Here is a 27,612-nt window from a genome sequence, read left to right on the forward strand (position 1 = left end):
AGAGTGCCAATACTGCCGTTGAAATTTCTATCACCTGTCACATGCTCAAAACCATGTAAACACCTGCAAAATTTCCATCAGTATGCATGCATCATCGTGCATGTCCTTCCGTCTTGTGCTTGGCCTTAGGTCAGGAGCAAACACATCTTTATTGCCACACACAGAGTTCTGCGTTTTGAAGTCGGTAATAATAGTTTTCTGGGGATATTATTATTTATTTATTTTTTCTAAATTTTTTTACCCCCTTTTCTCCCCAATTTTCGTGGTATCCAATTGCTAGTAATTACTATCTTGTCTCATCGCTACAACTTCCGTACGGGCTCGGGAGAGACGAAGGTCAAAAGCCATGCGTCCTCCGAAACACAACCCAACCAAGCCGCACTGCTTCTTAACACAGCGCGCCTCCAACCCGGAAGCCAGCCACACCAATGTGTCGGAGGAAACACCGTGCACCTGGCTCCTTTGGTTAGCACGCACTGCGCCCAAACCCTCCCTAACCCGGACGACGCTAGGCCAATTGTGCGTCGCCCCACGGACCCCCCGTCGCGGCCGGCTGCGACAGAGCCTGGGCGCGAACCCAGAGTCTCTGGTGGCGCAGCTAGCGCTGCGATGCAGTGCCCTAGACCACTGTGCCACCCGGGAGGCCCTTCTGTGGATATTTTGTCTCAAATTTCAATCGGCAGAGTAAGTTCAAATAGAATTTTATTCAACGTTTGTGCAAGACAAGGGACCCTTAGGTTTTTTCTTTGTAAATGTGCATGCCTACCCTAGCCCTATGTACACATTCAGGTTCAACACTAACCCTAGAATCAACCCTCACCCTAACCCTCCCAAACAGGGCTCCCCGCTCTCAATTACCAATCTAACCCCTAAACACACGCACACACACAGTTGTTGTTTACCAGTAGGTGTAGTACTGATCAGAGTCGTTGATTAAAAGGGGTAGGAAGAAGAGCACCGGTCCATGATGATGCACACGCTCTTCCTCAGAGGACGGGAGCTCTTGGGTTCTGTTTCTGTACCAGGTAAACTCAGTCACGCTGGCCCAACACAACTCACTCAGGTCATAGTAGGCTGGCAAACTAAGGGCCTCCCCTCTGTCACAGTAGTTTTATACTTGTCAAATAGTTTACATGGGGACTCTGCCAAAATACGAACATACATTACCCGTTAAGTTGCATGTGAAGGAAAAGAGGTCTATTGTTCAAGGTACAATATATTCACTATGCCTTGTAATAATGGGATGTAGAAATGTGTGAAATATGAAGAAGATGCTATACCTGTTAATGACCTATTGTAGTGGGGTTTAAGGACATTTCTCTCTGGGCAGAAATCCTAGTCAAACCGAGGAGCAGAAACATGAGACACCATCCACCAACTACAAGACAAGGGAACAAAAAGAATGTTACCTATTGTAAAGTCGAACAGGAACTATCATTCCACACAAGACCCTATAATAAAACATCAGGACCATGCTTTACCATGTCATTAATAAATGACATACCTATTTTCAAGAGGGAATAAAATACATATGCAGAAAACCTTTTTAGGTTCAGAGTGAAGAATTACTGAAAGAGCTTACCCTGAAAGTAAGGAGCACATTTTCTGCAAAACAGGAACTTGCCTCCACTGATAAGAAAGAACAGGAGTCATATTCAACATGTTGTTAGGATATCCTGTTATAGATACAGCCGAAATGATGAAAACTAAAATGTTGATATAATATGGATTATTGAAATGGCCATGTAACATATCAAGCTTGAATGAAGAACCATGACCTCTTTGGAAAATATACAGTGTTTGCTAAAAAACAAACATCAAATCGCTTTTGGTGCTATTTTTACAAGCATAAAGTGATTTATTTAAACTCTTAGTACAAAACTCCAAACTGGTAACACTTCAAGCATAAAGTCACATTCGAAACTTTTTATTGTACATTAATTTTGTTTGGAGACGTATTTCACCACACAACCTATTATCCAAAATATATGTTCACTGTGAAATACCATGCAAACATTTATTTAAATCAGCAAACACACCCTTCTCAATTTAGTCATTTTAACAACCAGTTAATCCATTAGAAAAAATGCTGTACAGTAATTGCAGTACATTACACTGTTTTCACATTAGGCAATACACTTGCACTACCCATCAAATATACTGAAATCTAATTGCCATAATTTCTGTGATCAAAGGTGTGTTCATTGATTACATATTTCACAATAATTGATGAAAAATAGAAATGTATTGTTCAGATATAATTACAGCTAGGAATTCATCTTTTCCCCAAAATCTACCAAGTTTTAGTTCAGGGAATAATTCATATTTATCCAGTGACCATCTAAAGCATTTAAAACCAAGTTATGGTCACTATGCCTGGTTCTCCCCAAATAAGAGAGCGCTGAGCCACCTTGTTGACTTGGCTGTGCCACTATGTAATGATTTCAGAGCAAATTAAACTGATATTTAGTCATGAGTATATCTCTGATCGCTGATCGATGTTGTGAATTTTGAAACAGGCCGTTCATAAATTCAGAGTGTTATCATGTTCCTCAATTAATTCCAGCAAGGTCACCCGTGATACATGTCAGTATTAGACGTCCATCCATGTCTGAGGACACGGGGAGATGTAGAAACCGGCCACTAGGGGCAACAGTGAGGGATGTTACCTTCAAGTAGGTTTCGGTTTTGCTAGGGCGTTGTGGATGGGCGTAAGCATCTGCTTCTGGTGTAAAAGGTTGCATATTTCGTTTTAAGCTTATCCAAAACCTTAACCTAACCATTCTGAGCTAATACCTACCCTTAATATTTTGGAGTTAATGACTAAACTTAACCTTAAACACGTCAAAATTTGACGTTTGGAACAACTTCGAAATTGGCGTATGAGAAACATGAATGAATGTCTAAGTCTTGTTGCAGCATTCAGCGCATTTCAGCAGTAGGCTATTGTGGGAGTAAATGGTACACATAGAGACAGATATGACAATATTGAGCAAAGACAGGTGTACATTAGACCACAAGAGGAGAAGGCGACACTTGAGTGCATTTGCCATTCTGGAAAGGACAGGAAACCAAAAAGATTAACAGACATAAGTATAATGGCCAAAGCCATAAGTGCATAAATGCTTAGGGTAAAGAGGAGGAGGTGACACTTAAGTGCATTATCTATTATGGAAAGGGCAGGATACCAAAGATTAGATAAAGAGGAACAAACATAAGTATATTATTCAAGGCCATAAGTGCTTAGGGTAAGATAGATATATATTATTTTTAGGACACGAAAGGGTCCTGCCACCATTATAATTTAATCAAGAGCAGATATAGGTGTTATTGGGCATGAACAAGCAGGAAGCCTGGACTAAAAGATAATGGTGGCAGATGACCTGAGGGAAGTAACTTAATTTACATGTGGGATGGACTCATATGCTGTGTGTATAAATACAGAGCCAGTGCTCTGGGAAAGTGTGTGTTCCGCAGACCATCTAGGCTTCTGATATACTTGTATTAAAAGCCTATATTGAATTCACAAGTTCTTGTAAGTGTTATATTTTGAAACGATTATCCACCACACTCTCAACACAGAGTGCGCCCAGGAAGCGCAGAACACATCCCGAGTATAGCTTTGTTGAATCATAAAAACTTTGTAACTGTAGTCAAACAAAAGTCCATTGAGCAAAGTCGCTAAGCTTGCTAGATAACATCCTTCAAAGAATGACAGAATACAGTGCATTATTCAGACCCCTTGACTTTTTCCACGTTTTGTTACGTTACAGCCTTATTATAAAATGGATTCAACAGTTTTTTCACACAATACACACAATACCACAAAATGACAAAGCATAAAAGTTTTTTTAGAAATGTTTAAATATGAGTCTTTTTGGGTATGACGGTACAAGCTTGGCAAACCTGTATTTGGGAGTTTCTCCCATTCTTCTCTGCAGACCCTCTCAAGCTCTGTCAGGTTGAATGGGGTGCGTCGCTGCACAGCTATTTTCAGGTCTCTCCAGAGATGTTTGATTGGGTTCAAGTCTGGGCTCTGGCTGGGCCACTCAAGGACATTCATAGACTTGTCCCGAAGCCACTCCTGTGTTGTCTTGGCTGTGTGCTTACAGTCGTTGTCCTGTTGGAAGGTGAACCTTTTGCCCGTCTGAGGTCCTGAGCGCTCTGGAGCAGGTTTTTATCAAGGATCTCTCTGTCCTTTGCTCCGTTCATCTTTCCCTTGATCCTGACTAGTCTCCCAGTCCCTGCCACTGAAAAACATTCCCACAGCATGATGCTGTCACAACCATACTTTACCGTAGGGATGGTGCCAGGTTTCTTCCAGACGTGACGCTTGGCATTCAGGCCAACGAGTTCAATCTTGGTTTCATCAAACCAGAGAATCTTGTTTCTTATGGTCTGAGAGTATTTTAGGTGCCTTTTGGCAAACTCCAAGCGAGCTGTTCTGTGCCTTTTACTGAAGAGCCACCCAAAGGCCGTCTGGCCACCCAAAGACCTGATTGGTGGAGTGCTGCAGAGATGGGTTGTCCTTCTAAAAGGTTCTCCCATCTCCACAGAGGAACTCTGGAGCTCTGTCAGAGTGACCATCGGGTTCTTGGCCCTTCTCCCCCGATAGCTCAGTTTGGCCAGGCGGCCAGCTCTAGGAGAGTCTTGGGAGTTCCATACTTATTCCACTTAAGAATGATAGAGGCCAATGTGTTCTTGGGGACCTTCAATGCTGCAGAAATGTTTTGGTGCCCTTCCCCAGATCTGTGCCTCGACACATTCCTGTCTCAGAGCTCTGCAGACAATTCCTTCGACCTCATGGCTTAGTTTTTGCTCTGACATGTATGACTAACCGAGGGTGAAGAGTGGAAATAGTTTAAATATCAAGGTATTTTAACGGAGGCCAACTCTGTCTAAAAAATATCCATAGCCTATCTACTGTCATATCGTTTGATGATCACATATTCTCTACCAAAGCTCTCATATGGGCAAGAAATATGAGACAGCACAGACAAGCGGGGAAAATGTTATAGCTGTATTTTGACATGCATAGGCGAGAGACGTGCTTTGATAATGCAACCTACAGTAGGCTATGTCTGTAACAGAGGTGCCTATGTAACGAATTGTCCATAGGCCTATCACATTTGTGACTGTCTGAAGAGACACAATGACAGCTCAAAGAGGCATACAGTGGGGGTTTTCAGTAGGGTTTATTAACTGCATATGGGTCGCGTGTGCAGTCCAGGGGTGTCAATTATGCTTGTGCTTTCAATTAATGGCGACTTTGTGTGTAAACACCCTAGGTTAAAGGCTTCAATGTGATAATCTGTCTGGAGAATGTGCTGTTATTTTTTGCTAATCTGATGCTGCGTATGTTGTGTATTTTGTGGAATTGAATTATTGCTGACATCGGGGAAAAATGTTGAGTCTTCCTGAGTCTTGTCATTACATTTTTGGAGGAAAAATGAAGTGTCCCCATGACAGCCCTGGGATCCCGGTTACCCATGTTAACCCCTAATTACAAAATAGGTGTACTGTAATCACAAAAAACTGTCACGATCGTCTATAGGAGAGAGAGATGACCAAGGCGCAGCGTGTGCAAAATACATCTTCTTTTTATTATAAGAAGGAAAACGAAACAAAACAACAAACGTGAAGCTAATAAAGAACTAGTGCACACATGCAACATAGAACATAGACAATTACCCACAACCAGCTAAAGCCTATGGCTGCCTTAAATATGGCTCCCAATCAGAGACAACAATAACCAGCTGTCTCTAATTGAGAACCAATTCAGGCAACCATAGACTTTCCTAGACACCTACACTGAACACTAAACCATCTACTCTACTTAACCCCCTAAACTATACAACACCCTAGACAATACAAAAACACATACTACACCATGTCACACCCTGACCTAACTAAAATAATAATGAAAACAAAGATAACTAAGGCCAGGGTGTGACAGAAACAAATGAAATGAAAATGAAACGTAACGTTCAGCAGGCACTAGTTTGCATCAAGCCTGTCTTTAGCATTTGGCCAAAGGTTCTCATCGACACAGTAACTATCCTTATTGTTCATGAACCTGGGGGAAAACCTTTTGTCATGGCGAATCCAAGCCTGACATGCTGTAGGTCTAGATTAATGTCAGTACATGCTTCATCCATGGCCTGAAGGAGGGTGGCTCATGGGGGTGGCAATCATACACCTTCTACCTGTATTCCAATCCTGTATTGTACTTAACAATATTGTGTTGCACTTATATATTTTAATAATAATAACAATAAAAATAATGGATTGTATTTATATAGTGAGAGGGAAACTCACCTCATCTACCACCAATGTGTGGCACCAATTTGGGTGATGATGCACAGCAATAATTTTGTGCCAGAACGCTCACCATACATTAACTAGCACTGTGGACAGGTGAGGTGTGATATACAGTGAGCTCCAAAAGTATTGGGACAGTGACACATTCCCTGCTGCTCTGGCTCTGCACTTCAGCACCCCAGAACCGAAACGATACAATGACCACCAGGCTAAAGTGCAGACTGTCAGCTCCAACCAGAGAGCATTTCACTGTAAGGTTTACAGCTGTTCTATTCGGCGCATGTGACTAATAATACTTGATTCCATTTGATTTGATCCACATTGGGCGTACCGGCCATAAACCACAGCACCGTCTGTTTATAGTCCCCCCACCCCAGGGGAGCAGAAGCACTGGAACAAATTCACCCATACGTGCACTAAAGTAGTAAAAAATTCAGCACCTGGACCCACATTCCCAGCATGCAACAATACTTTTTTGTGGTCCTGTGTGGCTCAGTTACTGAGAGCATGGCACTAGCAACACCAGAGTTGTGGGTTAGATTCTCACTGTGGTCACATATGAAAATGTGTGGATTCATTTTTGTCACTTTGAATAAAAGTACCTGCTGTGGCATATATTACGATAGTACAGTACTGTACTGGCAATGACATTTCAGCAAAGCAGTGTGAAACCTTTCCTTCATAAAGATCCCAGCAACTTCATTTGTGATACACGTTTACTGTTTAGGAGATGCATTTGTTACATACAATCAATATAATTTATTTTATCATAGTCATAGCCATCATCGTAATAGTATATATATATCATGCTTTATATGTTTTTACCTTACATTTTCATTATTTAGTGCTCAAAATCTGCAGTAGACAAACCAGTTTAAAATCTATAAATTTACCAAACAGTTAAGTGATTATCAATTTTGAGCAGTTGGATTAATTAATAGTAAAATGTATTTTAACAAATTAGAAGATAATCTTATCAAAAATTATGTGAGCATTGTATTGTAAAAACAATAATTTTATTTGAACATATGAAATATATTCTAGATGGAACACTGATTAAGTTTGGTGAAAAAGTGTCTGTATTATTTTGACAAGTGTATTTTATACTTAGTCAATAGAAAATGTGGATCGAATTTTGAAACAACTGCCTTTTAAATGATCTCTTTTGAGTTTTGTACAAAGCGTTGTGAAAACTTACCACATTCGCAGAAAAAGTCATCTGACAAAATAGCATATTTTACAATCGTTTTTCAAATGTTGTACTGCACTGCTGGTGTACTGTAGATACTTGCTGATTAGACAACCATGAACAATATCCTGATGACAATATTTCAACCATTGGAACCTAAACATCACATAAACAGCACAATTTCAACATAGATGCATACATTTCCACATATTGCCTGTTGAAGCTTACTCAGCTTTGCACAGAAAAAAAAACACTTAAACTGAACTGTAATCCAATCAAATGAATTGCAAGCCTTACCTACGCAGTAATCCTCCCTCAGTCTAAAGTAGCATCTGAGTAGAATTTACACAGTAGGTGTATATCTGGAACTGGAATCGGCTAAATATGAGCAAAATGAGCAGTGTAAACTTTTATTGTAGGCCGGAGTATGGGCAGTGCTTTCTAGCAGGTATTTGCATATTTCTATTAGGGAAAGCCTATTCTGTGACGTGCGCTTGTGCAATAACTCAATTCTCCCTTACAGTCCTTCTTTACAATACAAGTTAAGACTTTGGCAAAGGGTAAAATCTACAACACTTAGTCCACTCTGTTCGTATCAGATTCCGGTTTTGGGAACAGAAAATTGGTATTGAGATCAAATGTTTCATCATTGAGACAATTAACATAATGTAGGTCAAATTCCATCTGGCTCCATCTTCTCCCACTACCACTGGGCTTCCTCTCATCACCATATTTGGTAGTGAGTGGAAACCCCAACCGGATGCTTCACACTTATATATATTTTGTATTTAACTAATATTTAACTAGGCAAGTCAGTTTCATTGCAAAACTGACATTTGGTCATACTGTAATGCAAAAATTCAAGTGTGTTATTTTTCCTATAACATGCACTCTTCTCTCTAATAGGGGACCAGTATAATCTCCCTGAGCTGAGAATCATCCTCCTGGGTAGGGATTGGCTGGAGAAGAGACAAACAGGAAACACCATCCTGGACAGGAGGGACGTGGAGATGTGTATGAGGAGAAAGGGTTTAATGGACGGCCGGCAGGTCACTGTGGTCAACACATTAGACAGATGCATCCAGTACTCCGTGCAATACCCTTTCCTTGTCCACCGTAACATAGAAGCCAGCATGTCCATGTGTCAACCATGTCCCCATGCCTTCCTCATGGTCATCCCTTTGAACTCACGCAAAGGCAGGGTATGGGCAGTAGAGGGCCCCCCTCAAGCTTCTCAACCACATACTTTGGAGACACATGATGGTAGTGTTTACCAGATGTGAGAAACTCAGGGCAATGTCACTGGAAGAACACATAGCGAGACATGGGTTTCTCCAGGAGATGGTGGAGAAGTGTGGGCATAGGTACCATGCTTTAAACACTAGGGCCAACACATGGGGCAATGATGTCACTCAGGTCCCAGAGCTGCTGAGGAAGATAGATGAGATGGTGGCAGGAAACAGGGATGGGAGTGATCGTGGTTATGTTGTCATGAATGATAGGTTTTCAATGGAGACTGAGGTGAGGAGGAGGGCAGAGGAGGGAGAAGAGGGTGAACCTCAGATAGATGAATGTTCAGAGACATAGGGACACACTCAGATTTCTGCCCAGGGAAAAGAATATCTATTTTTAAATCTAATGTTTTGTTACCAAATAGGTTCCCCTGAAAACTTTGAGGCTGGTCACATGACATCACACAGTGTGACATCACCATGAGGGAAGTCATGGGCGATAATGCACTGAGGACATTCCAGAGGAAGTTAGACGGTGCGTCGTGAATCTCTTTGTGCTCCCGAGCTGTACTTGAGGTTGTACGGAGTGACAAAACATTCCCAGTGACAGACGGGTCAAGAGCAGAAGAACAACTGAATCTGATTGGTAGGTCAGTCTGGAGTCAAACTGTTATGAATTTTGTGAATAATGACTAAATGATGTATACATTTAACGTAAAACTATAAATAACAGAATTCTACCCTGTCTCTGTATAATGATAAATAATGTTTGTCCATAAGAAAGAGGGACTGTTAGCAGGCAAGGAACTGTGGCAGACAACTTGTGACCACTGTGGAATTGATAACAGGGAAGGAAGTCTCCCCACCTAGGGAGGGGAGAAACCTTGGGCTTGTAGTAGATTGTATAACAGGTGGCAGGTAATATACAGTGGGGCAAAAAAGTATTTAGTCAGCCACCAATTGTGCAAGTTCTCCCACTTAAAAAGATGAGAGGCCTGTAATTTTCATCATAGGTACACTTCAACTATGACAGACAAAATGAGAAAAAAATCCAGAAAATCACATCGTAGGATTTTTAATGAATTTATTTGCAAATTATGGTGGAAAATAAGTATTTGGTCAATAACAAAAGTTTCTCAATACTTTGTTATATACCCTTTGTTGGCAATGACAGAGGTCAAACGTCGTCCTGGTCCCCCTCATACCACCCTCATGGAGTCTGTTTCTGACCGTTTGAGCAGACACATGCACATTTGTGGCCTGCTGGAGGTCATTTTGCAGGGCTCTGGCAGTGCTCCTCCTTGCACAAAGGCGGAGGTAGCGGTCCTGCTGCTGGGTTGTTGCCCTCCTACGGCCTCCTCCACATCTCCTGATGTACTGGCCTGTCTCCTGGTAGCGCCTCCATGCTCTGGACACTACGCTGACAGACACAGCAAACCTTCTTGCCACAGCTCGCATTGATGTGCCATGCTGGATGAGCTGCACTACCTGAGCCACTTGTGTGGGTTGTAGACTCCGTCTCATGCTACCACTAGAGTGAAAGCACCGCCAGCATTCAAAAGTGAGCAAAACATCAGCCAGGAAGCATAGGAACTGAGAAGTGGTCTGTGGTCACCACCTGCAGAACCACTCCTTTATTGGGGGTGTCTTGCTAATTGCCTATAATTTCTACCTTTTGTCTATTCCATTTGCACAACAGCATGTGAAATTTATTGTCAATCAGTGTTGCTTCCTAAGTGGACAGTTTGATTTCACAGAAGTGTGATTGACTTGCAGTTACATTGTGTTGTTTAAGTGTTCCCTTTATTTTTTTGAGCAGTGTATATTTTTTGATGGCTATATATAATACAAATCGAGGTGAGGGTGATGGAAATGCATTTGGCAGTTGATCTACTTCTGTTCTGCAAATGGCACTGTGTGCTCTTTTCGAAGGATGGATCCCAGTCTTTTCAGGGCTATGGGATCCGGGGGGTCAGGGGTGGTCTGCCGGGCATTGGGATGACAACCCAACTCGGGATGAGGAGGGCTTTTAGCGGGTGGAATAGTGGGGACCAATTGGAGGTTTACTTAGTAGCAMTGCAAATATCATGGTACAGTTATATAGACACTCAATCATCATGTTACTTTTTAATGGTACGTTTACAAACATATATTTTGATGAATTGAAAGTTGTGTCTCATTATGGTAAGTGGTGAAATAAGTATAGCAAGTTACAATTGTAATGGCTTAGCAGATAATAAGAAAAGACGATCAGTATTTACCTGGATAAAAGAGAAGGAATATAATAATCTATTGTTTACAGGAAACTCATTCAACAATTTTAGATGAAGGTTTGTGGAAAAAGGACTGGGGGGGGGTGAAATATATTTCTCCCATGGTCAAAGAAATTCAAAAGGAGTGATGGTTTTAATTAACAGTAATTTTGATCCAAATGTGCAAATTGTCCAAACAGATCATCAAGGTATATGGATTATTTTAAATATGTTATTGGACAATTAACAGATATGGCTTATTAACCTATATGGCTCAAATAATGATGATCCAAGCTTCTTTGAAAATATATATAAGAATTGATCAACTCTACAAGCAACACGAGACTCTATTATTATGGTGGGAGATTTTAATACGGTCTTAAATACCTCTATGGACCAAAAATTTAATCACACAACAAACTATCACCCTCAGGCACTTAAGAAAATCATGAATGTCATGGATATATTGGAATTAGTGGATATTTGGAGACTTGAATACCCTGACCTCTCTGGCACCAAAAGTTTAAAAAGTGTTGATAAGGGACAGAATGCGGTCGGATCATCACATAATTGGCATATATATTACTCTTACAGAATTTCCAAAAGAACAACAGAGTCCATATTAACAAAGGAAATTGAAGGACAACAGTACAGTTAGATAGCAATAAAAACAGTACCATAGAGGCACAGAATAAGTTAGAGGAAAAAGAAATTGAGGAACTTATTCAAGAAAGATCCAGTGTAATATATTATAAAAATAAAGCGAACTGGATGGAATATGGGGAAAAACGCACCAAATTCTTTTTCAATCTTCAATATAGAAATGCTACCCATTTGTTTTTATTTAAACGTGTAACAAATGATGGAGTCATGCATGATTCACCGAATGATATTTTGAAAGAGGAGTACTTTAAAGATATGTTTTCGTTTCAGTCTCCTCCATCTCCACTCACTGAAACTAATTGTATGGATTTTCCCCCTAATAATAATGTCAAATTAACATCTGTACAAAAAGACTCATGTGAAGGCCAAATTACAGAGGAGGAACTTCTTGATGCAATTAAAGCCTTTAAGGCTGGGAAAACTCCAGGGCTAGATGGCATACCAGTGGAAGTATACACAACTTTTTTTGATATACTCAGAGGACCCTTATTAGCATGTTTTAACCACTCCTATATAAAATGGTAGATTATCAGACACGCAACAAGAAGGTCTGATATCATTATTTCTGAAACAGGACCCAAGTGGTATATATAAAGATCTCGTCAATTAAAAAAATTGGAGACCTCTTACAATTCAGTGTTGTGAAGCAAAAATCCTAGCAAAATGCTTGGCGCATAGAATTAAAAAAGTATTGTCAGATATTATTCATCCTAATCAGACAGTTTTTTTTACATGGACGATACATTGGAGATAATATAAGACAAGTACTGGAAACAATATAATACTATGAAATATAGGGGACACCAGGCCTGGTTTTCATAGCTGATTTTGAAAAGGCATTTGATAAAGTATGACTGGAGTTTATATAGAAATACCTAGAATATTTCAATTTTGGGGAACCTCTTATAAAATGGGTTAAAGTTATGTATAGTAACCCTAGGTGTAATATAGTAAATAATGGCTACATCTCAGAAAGTTTTGAACTATTTAGAGGAGTAAAACAAGGTTGTCCACTATCGGCATATCTATTTATTATTGCCATCGAAATGTTAGCTGTTAAAATTAGATCAAACAATAATATTAAGGGATTAGAAATCCGCGGCTTAAAAACTAAGGTGTCATTGTACGCTGATGATTCATGTTTTCTTTTAAAACCACAATTAGAATCTCTCCACGGCCTCAGAGGATCTAGATACTTTTGCTATCCTCTCTGGATTAAAACCAAATTATGATAAGTGTACTATATTACGTATTGAATCACAAACAGAGATGTGGGCATACTCAGTATACAAATCACAAAAGAAAGAAATGATCTCACTCAAATAAATTGTTATAGAAAGTTAGCAAAAATAGATAAGATCTTGCTACCATGGAAAGAAAAATAACTGTCTATTTGTGGAAAAATCTCACTAAAGGCATCAGTCAAATAAAAGTTATACTTAAATCCAAACTGGTTCTCTAGTAAATTGGTAGGAATGTCTCATCCTATGTTCAAGAAGGGCCTTTTTCCCTTTATTCAGATTACAACTGCTCACTTTCGGTTGTTTGAAAAGGAAATAATCTCCAAAATATTGTTATTTTTTAAACCAGCCTTAGAAAGTTGGTTGCAATTTCAGTTTAATCCACCTGAAAAGACAGAACAAATAATACAACAAATATTGTGGTTAAACGCACAGCACTGGAATAATTCATGATATTTCTATGACTGGAATAAGGATTATCAGAGAACCTGGGGGTGTTCTCTTCTATAACAGAATCCCAGGCAGGTGTGTGTAGCCACCCCCTTCAAGTCCTCAGACCATCTGATTGTTCACATAGAACAGTCATTAACTGGTTGTTATAACTAGTCGAGTGGCGCGGCCAAGGCATCATGTAACGCACCCTCTTCCAGAAGCTTGAGTTGGGCAGCATCGACCCACGCCTTCCCTCCTGCCACATTAAGGGGGCACTCTTGCGGACCAGGTGCTGCAGGCCGGGGGGCAGGTGTGTGTAGCCACCCTCCCCCATGTCCCCCAGCTGGATGAGGATGACGTTCATCTCACTGTGGACCAGAGCCTGGAGGAGCCCCACCTGACAGTCATAGTCCTCCGCTGTGGTCAACAAAGACGAGCATCCCCATGACCCTTGACCTCCTGAGCCTGACCATGTGCTTGAGCTGGGGGTCAGGATGACAATCAGCCTCCTGCTCAGCCGCATGCAGTCCTCCACCAACTCCATGTGGTCTGGGGACAACAGAACAGAGAGGAGTGGGAGAAGTTAACTTTTGACTTCAGTACTGTTTATTACTGTTACATTTGCTTCTTAGAGGGTAGGACACAGTCTGAAAGAACCAACCTTCTCCAGGTAAGTCGTCTCTGCCGTGGATGAAGAGTCTAAAGCCACACTTCTGCTCCAGGACATTGGGCAGAACGCTGCTCACAAAGTGATACACTTTCTCCTCCATGTCTTTGTCTACACCATCCATCTGGTAGACAACGTAAGCATCATAGACCTTCCCATCTGAAAACACAGACAAAGAGGTTTCTGTCAAACCTCAGCATGAAAGGAGTAGATTGTACAGATTTGATTAAATTCTATTTGAACTGAAATTGAGTTTAATATAAATTTGCCCATTACTAATACACTTGCAGTGGGATTGACCCCAGCCGGGACCTGTTGAGAAGGGCCTACTGCCTACTGCAGACAACTGCACTGCACAATCAGTGGGCCATGCTTCAGTGTGGTGACTAAGAACTAAATGTAGTAATATGTTGATATGGTATCCAATACTATATAGATCATGTAGGCTGAATAAGCATTTCTGTACAATGAAATATCTTAGTGAAATAGCATCATTAAACTTCAGTGGGTGGCTAGATGTTCTTACCCTCAGATCGACCATAGCATTTGAAAACTCCACGGAAGAAGAGCGCCAGATCGATGTCAAACACTTTGACGGCCACAGCAGCWAGCAAGAAKAAAAAGACTAGCACCACACATAGATACATAAACATAAACCCTGTGGGGGGGAAGACAGGGAGAACACAACACCAAGAAAGTTACAGTTTATATGTGTGATTTTGTGTGTCTGGGTGTTTGTGTGATGTTTAAGTGTGTGTGCATTAACCTCTTAGCTTGAGAGTAACCACTGCATAAATCCATTGCTGGTCGTTCATTGCAACACACGTGAACTTTGACTGGAGGTCCTTAATAGTCACTGTGTTTATGGTCAGGATAGCCGTAAAGATACTCCGCATGGAAGATACCTCCACMTCGCTACAGTAACACATACACACAAAACATTCACACAGCGAATTCTCAACRGTAAATCTGGGGTCTTGTTTTCAAGGAAATGTTTAAATTATGTTACCTTGTTCTCAAAACAAGTGTGTGTGTGTGTGCTTGTGTGTATGCATGAATCCATGTGTGTGTGCGTGCATGTGTGTACCTACCTGGTGGTGTTCACTGAGTAGCCTTGCTGCTGCGAGCGCACTTTCACTCCATTCATCTCCCACCACACGTGACAGTTGTCTTCAATGTTCTGCCCACAAAACGCTTCACACCTCAACTTCTTAGTGGTGTCTATGAAGAACAAGAGATACTATGAAGACAGAGAGATTACTGGGCAAACCAAATCAAGCACAACACAAGTATTTGATCCAGGTGTGATCCCTACACAGGTCAGTGGTCTCTGTGCTTCCGTTTCTAGGCAGGTTGATCTGAGGAGGATGTGAGGCAGAGGGAGCTGAARGAGACAAACACAGTTTAGTCAGAAAGATACTTTTGGATACATTCAAAACGTTGTCACTGATGTTATTGATGATTGTTGCTGCCACAAAGACCACATGTSATATGAGGGTTGCTTTTGCTTCTGTTTGTTTGATATAAATGGAGCCTAATGTACCTAGTGTAGCCTAATAACCTGCTGTAATGTAGCCTAGAGTTTCCATGTTTGCTGACCCTGCTGCCATCTTGGATGAGGTTTCAGCAAAGCTCAAATCAAATAAATAAAATGCTGAGAGAATTGACAGAGCTGTTATCAAGCCACAACCTACATACCTTGGATCTTTAGTCTCCTGGATGCAGAAGTGTTGAGAACCGTACCATTGTGCTCCCACGTGCACACACACGTATAGATGCCCTCGTCTGCTTTGGAGGCGCCGTACACCCACAGATTTCTCTCAGACTCGTTTGGAATGGGACTGAAATTCTGAAGTTAAAGACAAACAATTTCACAAACTCATTGCTGAAATAGCAGTAACACACCTGATTCCACTCATCAAGAGCAGGTGCAACCCTTAGGAGCTATAGGACAGGAGTTGAGAACCAATGGTAAATAGTTTTACAGGCTTGAGGTTTGTGTTAGCATTCTGGTCATGTTCAGTACCTTATACCAGGCTAAGTTTTCTTTTCCATCTTGGCACAGTTTTTCCACGCGGTCAGGACATGGGATAGCRATGTTGTCTGCGGACTCTGAGATATCGGTAAACAGGACTGAATGATCGAACGGTTGGGCTTTGACCACAATCACCTCTGTCATAAAAATATGGCAGGTGTCTGCTGCCTTTCTCCTGGAACATAAGCATATACAGTGTACCAGTTACCCAAAAGGGAACCAACAGGCTTCTAACTGGGGGCCAGCCGAAGAACCCATTTAGGCTGTAGATAGCAAATGTTTTTTTCTAATAGTATATACAGCCTGAAACTAAGCAGTTTAAAAATTTGGAAAGTTTCCTTACGAGTCAGAATGTGAATAAAATTGTATTACATGTTACCCTACCAGTTGTTGTTGTGGTTGGTCCTTCAAATGGGTCGAATTTTGAGACAAAATATCCACAGGAAGTATTATTACCCAACTTTTTAGAGTGCCAATACTGCAGTTGAAATTTCTATCACCTGTCACATGCTCAAAACCATGTAAACACCTGCAAAATTTCCGTCAGTATCATGCATCATCGTGCATGTCCTTCCGTCTTGTGCTTGGCCTTAGGTCAGGAGCAACACATCTTTATTGCCACACACAGAGTTCTGCGTTTTGAAGTCGGTAATAATAGTTTTCTGGGGATATTTTTGTCTAAAATTTCAAATCGGCAGAGTAAGTTCAAATAGAATTTATTTCAACGTTTGTGCAAGACAAGGGACCCTTAGGTTTTTCTTTGTAAATGTGCATGCCTACCCTAGCCCTATGTACACATTCAGGTTCAACACTAACCCAGAATCAACCCTCACCCTAAACCTTCCCAAACAGGGCTCCCCCGCCTCATTACCAATCTAACCCCTAAACACACGCACACACACAGTTGTTGTATTACCAGTAGGTGTAGTAATGAGAGTCGTTGATTAAAAGGGGGGAAGAAGAGCACCGTCCATGATGATGCACACGCTCTTCCTCAGAGGACGGGAGCTCTTGGGTTCTGTTCTGTACCAGGTAAACTCAGTCACGCTGGCCCAAACCAACTCACTCAGGTCATAGTAGGCTGGCAAACTAAGGGCCTCCCCTCTGTCACAGTAGTTTTATACTTGTCAAATAGTTTACATGGGGACTCTGCCAAAATAGAACATACATTACCCGATTAAGTTGCATGTGAAGGAAAAGAGGTCTATTGTTCAAGGTACAATATATTCACTATGCCTTGTAATAATGGGATGTAGAAATGTGTGAAATATGAAGAAGATGCTATACCTGTGTAATGACCTATTGTAGTGGGTTTAAGGACATTTCTCTCTGGGCAGAAATCCTAGTCAAACCGAGGAGCAGAAACATGAGACCACCATCCACCAACTACAAGACAAGGGGAACAAAAAAAAGAATGTTACCTTATTGTAAAGTCGAACAGGAACTATCATTCCACACAAGACCCTATAATAAAAACATCAGACCATGCTTACCATGCATTAATAAATGACATACCTATTTTCAAGAGGGAATAAAATACATATGCAGAAAACCTTTTTAGGTTCAGAGTGAAGAATTACTGAAAGAGCTTACCCTGAAAGTGAAGGAGCACATTTTCTGCAAAACCAGGAACTTGCCTCCACTGATAAGAAAGAACAGAGTCATATTCAACATGTTGTTAGGATATCCTGTTATAGATACACAGCGAAATGATGAAAACTAAAATGTTGATATAATATGGATTATTGAAATGGCCATGTAACATATCAAGCTTGAATGAAGAAACCATGACCTCTTTGGAAAATATACAGTGTTTGCTAAAAAAACAAACATCAAATCGCTTTTGGTGCTATTTTTACAAGCATAAAGTGATTTATTTAAACTCTTAGTACAAAACTCCAAACTGGTAACACTTCAAGCATAAAGTCACATTCAAACTTTTTATGTGCATTAATTTTGTTTGGAGACGTATTTCACCACACAACCTATTATCCAAAATATATGTTCACTGTGAAATACCATGCAAACATTTATTTAAATCAGCAAACACCCCTTCTCAATTTAGTCATTTTAACAACCAGTTAATCATTAGAAAAAATGCTGTACAGTAAATTGCAGTACAATACACTGTTTTCACATTAGGCAATACACTTGCACTACCCATCAAATATACTGAAAATCTAATTGCCATAATTTCTGTGATCAAAGGTGTGTTCATTGATTACATATTTCACAATAATTGATGAAAAATAGAAATGTATTGTTCAGATATAATTACAGCTAGGAATTCATCTTTTCCCCAAAATCTACCAAGTTTTAGTTCAGGGAATAATTCATATTTATCCAGTGACCATTTAAAGCATTTAAAACCAAGTTATGGTCACTATGCCTGGGTTGCAGCATTCAGCGCATTTCAGCAGTAGGCTATTGTGGGAGTAAATGGTACACATAGAGACAGATATGACAATATTGAGCAAAGACAGGTGTACATTAGACCACAAGAGGAGAAGGCGACACTTGAGTGCATTTGCCATTCTGGAAAGGACAGGAAACCAAAAAGATTAACAGACATAAGTATAATGGCCAAAGCCATAAGTGCATAAATGCTTAGGGTAAAGAGGAGGAGGTGACACTTAAGTGCATTATCTATTATGGAAAGGGCAGGATACCAAAGATTAGATAAAGAGGAACAAACATAAGTATATTATTCAAGGCCATAAGTGCTTAGGGTAAGATAGAYATATATTATTTTTAGGACACGAAAGGGTCCTGCCACCATTATAATTTAATCAAGAGCAGATATAGGTGTTATTGGGCATGAACAAGCAGGAAGCCTGGACTAAAAGATAATGGTGGCAGATGACCTGAGGGAAGTAACTTAATTTACATGTGGGATGGACTCATATGCTGTGTGTATAAATACAGAGCCAGTGCTCTGGGAAAGTGTGTGTTCCGCAGACCATCTAGGCTTCTGATATACTTGTATTAAAAGCCTATATTGAATTCACAAGTTCTTGTAAGTGTTATATTTTGAAACAATTATCCACCACACTCTCAACACAGAGTGCGCCCAGGAAGCGCAGAACACATCCCGAGTATAGCTTTGTTGAATCATAAAAACCTTATAACTGTAGTCAAACAAAAAAGTCCATTGAGCAAAGTCGCTAAGCTTGCTAGATAACATCCTTCAAAGAATGACAGAATACAGTGCATTATTCAGACCCCTTGACTTTTTCCACGTTTTGTTACGTTACAGCCTTATTATAAAATGGATTCAATTGTTTTTTCAAACAATACTCAAATGATAAAGCAAAAACAGGTTCATAGAAATGTTTGCAATAAAAAAAAATATATATATAAACTTAAATATGAGTCTTCTTGGGTTTGACGCTACAAGCTCAGCACACCTGTATTTGGGGAGTTTCTCCCATTCTTCTCTGCAAACCCTCAAGCTCTGTCAGGTTGGATGGGGAGTGTCGCTGCACAGCTATTTTCAGGTCTCTCCAGAGATGTTTGATCGGGTTCAAGTCCTGGCTCTGGCTGGGCCACTCAAGGACATTCATAGACTTGTCCCGAAGCGACTCCTGTGTTGTCTTGGCTGTGTGCTTACAGTCGTTGTCCTGTTGGAAGGTGAACCTTTTGCCCGTCTGAGGTCCTGAGCGCTCTGGAGCAGGTTTTCATCAAGGATCTCCCTGTGCTTTGCTCCGCTCATCTTTCCCTTGATCCTGACTAGTCTCCCAGTCCCTGCCACTGAAAAACAACCCCACAGCATGATGCTGATGCATGATAAGATTTTGTTCTTAACTGACTTGCCTAGTTAAATAAAAATTGTATGTTGTGTTAAACTTTGTATTGTACTAATTTGTGGATGTCCATCATCCATTTCGTATTTTATGTTACGAATTACAATTAGAATGATATGTTACAAATTGCAATTTGTTATGGCTAATGTTAGCTAGGTTATCTAGGTGGTTAATGTTAGCTAGGCTAGGGGTTAGAGTTAAGGTTATGAGTTAGATTAAAGGGTTAAGGTTAGGGTCAGCTAACATTAAGTAGTAGCAAAGAAGATAAAAGTAGCTGAAAAGTTTCTAATGATCTAAAATGCTAAGGTTGTCCGTGATGAGATTCAAGCATGTAACCTCTGGGTAGCTAGACGTTAACTGTACATGCCTGACCAACCACCCTACTTTCATTTTTGAGTTAAGTAACCTTCTCTCTTATGTAACCATACCAAATGTAAGATATAATACTCATTTGCATGTCCCAGATTTACATTTACTATGTTACGTCTAGTCTAGGAGACCAGGCTGCAGCAGTTTAGGAGTTGTGGGTTAAACTATTGAGCTCATCTCCACAGTGTCCTTCCCATAATTCCAAACTACAATACTGTAACGACCTTACTAGATCATAAAGGAACAATTGTGCAGACAGAGGGTTGAGTTTACGAATTGACGGTTTATTAACCCAACTTTACACAGGCTACTGTTTGGCCGTAGCCCACGCCAAATAAACAAAAGATACCCCACAAGCCAACCGTGACCTTCTCTTGTGAAGCCCAGACGTAAGAGAGAGAACAATGGCTAAACCTAGTCTTAACTTCCAATGCTTCATCCCCCTGCCCAACCCCCCTCCACCAAACACCAGGATGCCCGGCATCAGAACATTCCAGGAATCCCCGTGATTGGCAGATAGCAGGTTGATTGGCATGTCGGACCCCGCGAACACTGGTAAGTACAACACAACCCACTAATAGCCTACCACATAACACACCGCTGTCTGTGCGGGTCGCTACACAGCCCCCCCCCCCCAACACAAAGTCCCTCGTCCCTGAGGGAACAAACAAAGTCTCTGAAGCGACCCAGAAGTCTCCTTTGCCTGCGTGACCGCAATGGTCGCGGAGTGTCCAGATGTGAAACAGGGGGCTGCCTCTCTGGGACCCAGGGGATGAAGGACGGGATATGAGGGACAAGGAAGCGGGAACAGGGAATACAGCGAAGGTGTGGGCTGTCTCCAGGCGGTCCTGGAGTCTCCGGGCATACTCCGGCCCCGGGGGAACATGAGGGTTATCCAGGGGCCGACCAAACGCCATCTCCACAGGGGTGCGGATCTCTCTCCCCAGCATGAGGAGGGTAGGCGTGCAGGAGGTGGAGTCTGTCCCAGTCACGCTGGTGTTTGGCAGAGACGATGGCCTGCTGCTGTCCAAGCGTTTTGTTGAAGCGCTCCACAAGGCCATCACTTTGAGGATGGAGAGGAGTAGTGCGGGTCTTGTGCATACCCAGCCTCTCACACATGGTGGCGAACACACGGGACTCAAAGTTTCTGCCTTGGTCGCTGTGGATGGACTCCGCAGCTCCAAACCTGCTGAACATCCCCGTTGTCAGGGCGTCGACGATGGTCTCTGCCTCCTGGTCAGGCAGAGCATAGGCCTCGGGCCATTTTGTGAAATAGTCCATGGCCGTGAGCACCCAGCGGTTTCCACTGTCTGTGGTGGGGAACGGCCCAACTACATCCACTCCCACCCTCTCCATGGGAGCCCCCACTGGGAACTGTTGGAGCTGAGCATGAGAGCGGCCTGGGGGGCCCTTTCTCGCTGTGCAGTTGTCACAGCGGCGGCAAAAGTCTTCCACATCCCTCTTGTGCTGACCCCAGTAAAAGCCCTGACGGAGGCGGCGCAGTGTTTTTGTGACCCCAAAGTGTCCAGTCCCCACCCCCCCCCATGAGTACTCTGGAGCACAGCCTCCCGCAATGCTTTTGGGACCACCACCTGCCACCTGTCTTCTCCCGTAGCTGACTCCTTCCATGCCCGCTGTAGCACGCCATAAGCAGTCGCTCAAACTTTGACCACAACCCTTTGGTCGCGAGTGAGAGCGCTGTCACCTCTTCCCATGGTGGCCTCACCTGCGCCTCTACCCACTGTAGCACTGGCTGTAGGTCTTGTGTCCCGTCCCTGCTGTTGCCCCCATTCAGCCACGTCAACAGTCTGCAGCTCACAGCAGACAGGCCAGCTCGCCCGACAAACTGTGGCACAGACCCTCTCCTCTGCACACAGCTCTCTCTCCCGTCCCTCTCTCCGCTCACAGTGGCGGCAGCTGTCAGAAGTACAGGGCCGACGGGACATGGCGTCGGCTTTGGAGTGGCGTGCCCCTGCCCTGTGCACGGCTGAAGTCATACGGCTGAAGCTCCTCCAACCAGTGTGCCACCTGCCCCTCTGGCTCTGTGAAAGACATGAGCCACTGGAGAGCAGAGTGATCAGTCCTTACAGTAAAGGGCAGGCCACCCAGGTAGTACTTGAAGTGTTGGACGGAAGCCACAACAGCCAAGAGCTCCCGCAAGGTGACACAGTAGCGGCGCTCATGTTTGTCAAATGTTTTGCTGAAGTACACCACCACTCTCTCCCCCTCTGGCCCCACCTGGACCAGCACCCCACCCATGCCCACATTGCTCGCGTCTGTGTCCAGGATAAAGGGCAAGGTGAGGTCAGGGGGGGCGAGCACGGGGGCCTCGATCAGTGCACGTTTGAGGGTGTTGAAGGCCTCCTCACACTCCACTGTCCAAGTGGAAGCCTTGTCCTTCGGCAGCAGGCGGTTCAGGGGAGCAGCGACGCTTGAGAAGCCCCGTACAAACCTGTAGTACGAGGCCAGGCCCAGGAAGCTCTTCAGCTGACGCTGGTCGGTGGAGGTGGGCCAGTCTCGGACAGCCCCCACCTTGTCCTCCATGGTGCTGATCCCCACCTTCCCCACTCGGTGGCCCAAGAAGGACACCTCTCTCCTCATGAAGTGGCACTTCGAGGTGGAGCTTCAGACCTGCGGCAGCCACCCGCTCCAGCACACGCCATAGCGCCACCAGGGCTGACTGGAAGGAGCTGCAGGATGTCATCGAGGCACACATACCAGACACTGCTGTCGGGGGATGCCATCCAGCACCCTGTCCATCAAACGCTCAAAAGTAGCTGGAGCGTTGCACAGACCGAAGCACAGGACCTTGAACTGCCAGTGTCCTCTGTTAGTGGAGAACGCAGTTTTGGCTCTGGCCTCTGAGGAGAGGCACCTGCCAGTAGCCACTGCGGAGGTCTAGTGAGGAGAACCAGGAGCAACCCCTAACCAGGTACAGCGACTCAYCTATACTTGGTATGGGGTATGAGTCCTTCCTGGTTACCTCATTCAGCCGCCTGTAGTCCGCACAGAACCTCAGCTTGCCCCCCTTCTTCGGAACCAGGACGACTGGCGCCGCCCAGGGGCTGTCTGAGGGCTCGATGAAGTCTGCCCGCTGCATCTCCAACACAGCCTTGTCAGCCGCCTCCTGGCGTGCCAGCGCGATACAGCGGGGACGCATCTTGATGGGTCGAGCATCACCTGTGTCGATCTCATGCTGCACCAGATGAGTCTGACCCACCTCTTCCTCACTCAGCACAAAGCTGTCTCTGAATTCAAACAGCAACTGCCCCAACCGTTCCTGCTGCTCGGGGTCAAGACCAACACAGTTCCTCCCCCATATCTCCCTCACTGCAGACAGTGTCCTCTCCTCTCCCATCTGGGGTAGCTGGGCTGGGAGGGTGCGGCCCAGGCTCACAGAGGGCTGTGTCGTGGAGGTAGCTGGGGGAATGTAACACACAGCCGTAGGTGACAGGGGGGCTGGGGAAAGGTCACACACAGATGTGGGGGAGGGGGGGCAGCCATGAGTCTCTGCTGCTTTAACTGTTGGAGTAAAGGGTTTGTTGGGTTGAGTGAATGTGACATTAGGGGGGGCATGGTGACTACCGGCCCTCCCTGGAAGCTCAGTGTGCCCCCATTTAGGTCTAACTGGCAGCCTGTGCTCCTAAGAAAGTCCAACCCCAGTATACAAGGGTCCTGCACAGCTGCCACCCACACAGGATGACGCACAGACCTGCCCCCTACTGTCAGAGTCATTATTCCCTTCCCTTTGATGGGTGCCAGCTCACCTGTGACTGTGCGGAGCTGCACAGTTGTGGGCTCACACTGAGTCCAACCTGGCACAATATCTGGCCTCACCAGGGTTACTGTGGACCCAGTGTCCACCAGGGCAGAGCAGGGCACCCCCTCCACAGTGACAGGGACATGACAAAAGTCCCCAACACAGGTCCGGCCCACCACAACAACAGGCTCCATCCGCTTGCCCTCGTCTGCTTCTGGGGGAAGTGGAGCCTTGCTTCCCCGTCTGTGCCGGTGGGCTCCTCCTGAAGAAGATGGTGGTTGGGATAGAAAGCCAGGGGTGCGCACTACCCGGTCTATGCGGACCCCGAGCCGTTTCCCTGAGCTCTGGGGGACATTGGGCATACTCGGCGCAGATGGCCTGGCTGGCCACAACCCCAGTAGACCCTGGGACCAGGGCATGTGCTTCATGCCGCCTATAGCGATACAGCATGAATGAGTTCTGTCATTTCAGCCACCCATGCAGGCTTTTCCGGCTCCGGGCTGCTCTGCCCCCCAGCTCGTACAGAGGGTCTGTCTCCCTGCACCCCCACCAAACTCCCAGCTGAAGCCCCAGCCCACACCAGCTCCCTCTCCAAAGCCATCTCCAAGGCTATCTGCAATGACCCAGGATGAGCCAGCTGGGTCTGTATGCGCAGCTCCGTAGGAGAGAGCGCCTGTATGAACTGGTCCCGTGCTAGCTCGCTCTGCACGGAGGGGGGCATGTGAGCATATGCCCGCCGAGAGGCACTCTCAATGTCATTAGCTAGCGCCCGTAGAGGCTCTTCAGGCTGCCTGCGTCTATTACTCAGTTCGGAGCGCAGTAGCCCGGGCTGTACACACTGTCCATAGAGCCTCCTCAGTGCTCCCACTAAAGCACCATAATCACGTCTGTCCTCGGGGCTAATCAATATCAAAACATGTCAGAGTTTCATCCGTGAGGCATAAAGCCAACGCAGTGCCCTATGTTCATTCGACCACCCCCTAAAATGAGCTAACAGTTCAAACTGAGCATGAAAAGCTTCCCAATCCGCCTTACCGGAATACTTCGGGGTCTTAACAGATACGGACGCAGCCGGGAACTAGGCGCCGCCATGTTTGTTTACATCCTGAGCCCCAGATTCCACGTCCCGCCGCGTCGACGTCACCCCTTCGGTCCGCCCACCAGAATCCGCGCGAAGCACAGTCGAAGAGGGACTCATGCCCGCTTCAGCCGCCATCACTCTAACGTCCTCAAGCGGCCCCTGGGCTCCGACGCCCTGGCGATCTCCTCATCCAGATCCTCCGACGTCCATGCACACGCACCTCCTTGGCCATAATTGTCCCCTACCTCCACTAAGTCAGCTAGCTAGATGGCTAACTTTTATCAACGTTTTTACTTCTGACACCAATGTAATGACCTGACTAGATCATAAAGGAACAATTTTCCAGACAGAGGGTTGAGTTTACGAATTGACGGTTTATTAACCCAACTTTACACAGGCTACTGTTTGGCCGTAGCTCACAAGCCAACCGTGACCTCTTGTGAAGCACAGACGTAAGAGAGAGAACAATGGCTAAACCTGGTCTTAACTTCCAATGCTCCATCCCCCTGCCACCAAACACCAGGATGCCCGGCATCAGAACATTCCAGTACAACACAACCCACTAATAGCCTACCACATAACACACCGCTGCCTGTGCGGGTCGCTACAATACCCACCAGACACTGGCGCAGTCTAACCTCTCCCTCAAATATCTATCAGTCCAGGGTTGCGTTTCGAAAATCAAAGTACACAGCCCTCTGCCCTTGGGGGAATCCCCGCGGCCATATTTATTGTCGGTCCAAATTATTAGCAAAGGGTGGTTTGCAACGGTAGCCCCTCAGCCCTCGTTTTTAATAAGGTTTGCGAGTGTACAATTATGTTCACTTCGGGGCCTGAAACGCCCCATAATTAAATTCGCGATGATTGTACATCAGCTAAGAAAAATCTTCAAAAACTCAAACGTCAATATGTAGTCAACATACAAGTCTAACTAAAACCGAATGTAAATAATTTAGAAATTGTGCTACTAATGCACAACACGTGTCATAAAATCGATTGTTTTTGTTTGGTTAACTTCTGGAAATTGTAGAACATTTTTTTTCCCTTATTCACACTAATGTTAGTTGGCAAATGAATTTGCTAGCTATCATACAGTAGGTGTATATTAATAAATATATAGTTAATAGAAGTTGATATGCAATCATGATTGACGTATCGCATATAAAGCACCCAACAAGCTACCCATAGCTGAAAACACAAACATCGCGGGATGATCGAGTGACGAATTTCCGGGCAAGGGCGGTCCATTTAAAAATGATTCCTTCCTCCCTAGCCCTGCAACTCGTCAGACGTCATCAGAAGTATCCACTTAATTTGATGGCTGAGGGGTTAGTGTGTCTTTTAAGTGTTTGGAATGTTGCCCAGCTGTGTGTATATATTTCCAGGACAAATACAGAGAAGTTTTAATGTTATTTGACAGAACACTGGAACGTTTTTATTGGAAAAATCCAACTAACTCCGTAGCAGTGCATGGGTAAAATGTGTTGTGATAATTGCGATGTTTGTTCTATAACCTGTTAATTCATATGCCTTGCGACCGTGACAAAACCCAAGAAATACAATCACACCTTTGTTTTATCACAAAACCAGATCGCAACCTCTGTCCAGTGAAGTCCACAATGCATATTGCATGTACAGTAACAGACCGTTACATGACCAAGTAAGTTTCCGACATTTTCGGACCACTAAACAACTAACGCTATTGACTTAGAACCACAGAGTTACCGCAAGTTACAAAGAAAACATGAGCTGCCTCCCTATTCCAGCACCATTTTAAACATAATCAAATCACCTCTGCTTAGTCTAATACAGTGACAACTAAAATATACACAATGATTTAGTTCAGTCAACGTAAGCTAAATATAATGTGGCTGTCTGATTTCTGTGTGCATGTAGAAAAACATGTTGACTCACCGTACTTGTAGAGAAACCGTTTTGTCATTAGCGTTTATCACTTTGTCCTACAGTACACGCTTTACAATTTTGTTGTCCTAGGCTACCTGGCTAAAATGCTTTTTCGCTAGCCTAACAAAATATGTTTATAACTAAACCAAGATAGACCACATCCTGTCCTTTCAAAACGGAACAATTGAGTCATAGTGGGCAGAGCCAAGCACGCGCTAGCACACGTGCGTATTTCCGTTAGGGAACGCCTACTCTGAAGTGGGCATGTGCAGTTACTCAATTTGCTTTAGCACTCCTTCTGAACGACGCAATTTTTTAAAACTTTGGCAAAGGGTAAAGTCTACAAAACTTAGTCCACTATGTTTGTAACATATTCTAGTTTTGGGAACAGAACATTTAATTTATAACAAATGTTTAATCGATGAGAAAATTAGCAGAACGTCTGCCAAAATCCATCTCTTTCCATCTTCTACTACTGCCAGCCACTGGGCTTCCTCTCACTGCCATATGTGGTAGTGAATGGAAACGCCAAGCGGATGCTTCACATTTATACATCCGGTGAAATATCTGTCTCATTGTTCCGTGGCATTACTTCAATTCCTGGGCAATGTTAGCTAGTTAACATTAGCCTTCTACATCTAACTACATATAACTTACATCCT

The 27,612-nt window shown here is 43.7% G+C and overlaps 1 pseudogene; it reads right to left on the minus strand.

The window, feature by feature from the left end:
- Positions 1–10,854: 10,854 nt before the first annotated feature.
- On the minus strand, positions 10,855–27,163 carry LOC111976007 (interleukin-1 receptor-like 1; annotated as a pseudogene).
- Positions 27,164–27,612: the final 449 nt, after the last annotated feature.

The sequence above is a fragment of the Salvelinus sp. IW2-2015 genome, linkage group LG2, assembly GCF_002910315.2.
Source record: "Salvelinus sp. IW2-2015 linkage group LG2, ASM291031v2, whole genome shotgun sequence".
NCBI lineage: Eukaryota > Metazoa > Chordata > Actinopteri > Salmoniformes > Salmonidae > Salvelinus > Salvelinus sp. IW2-2015.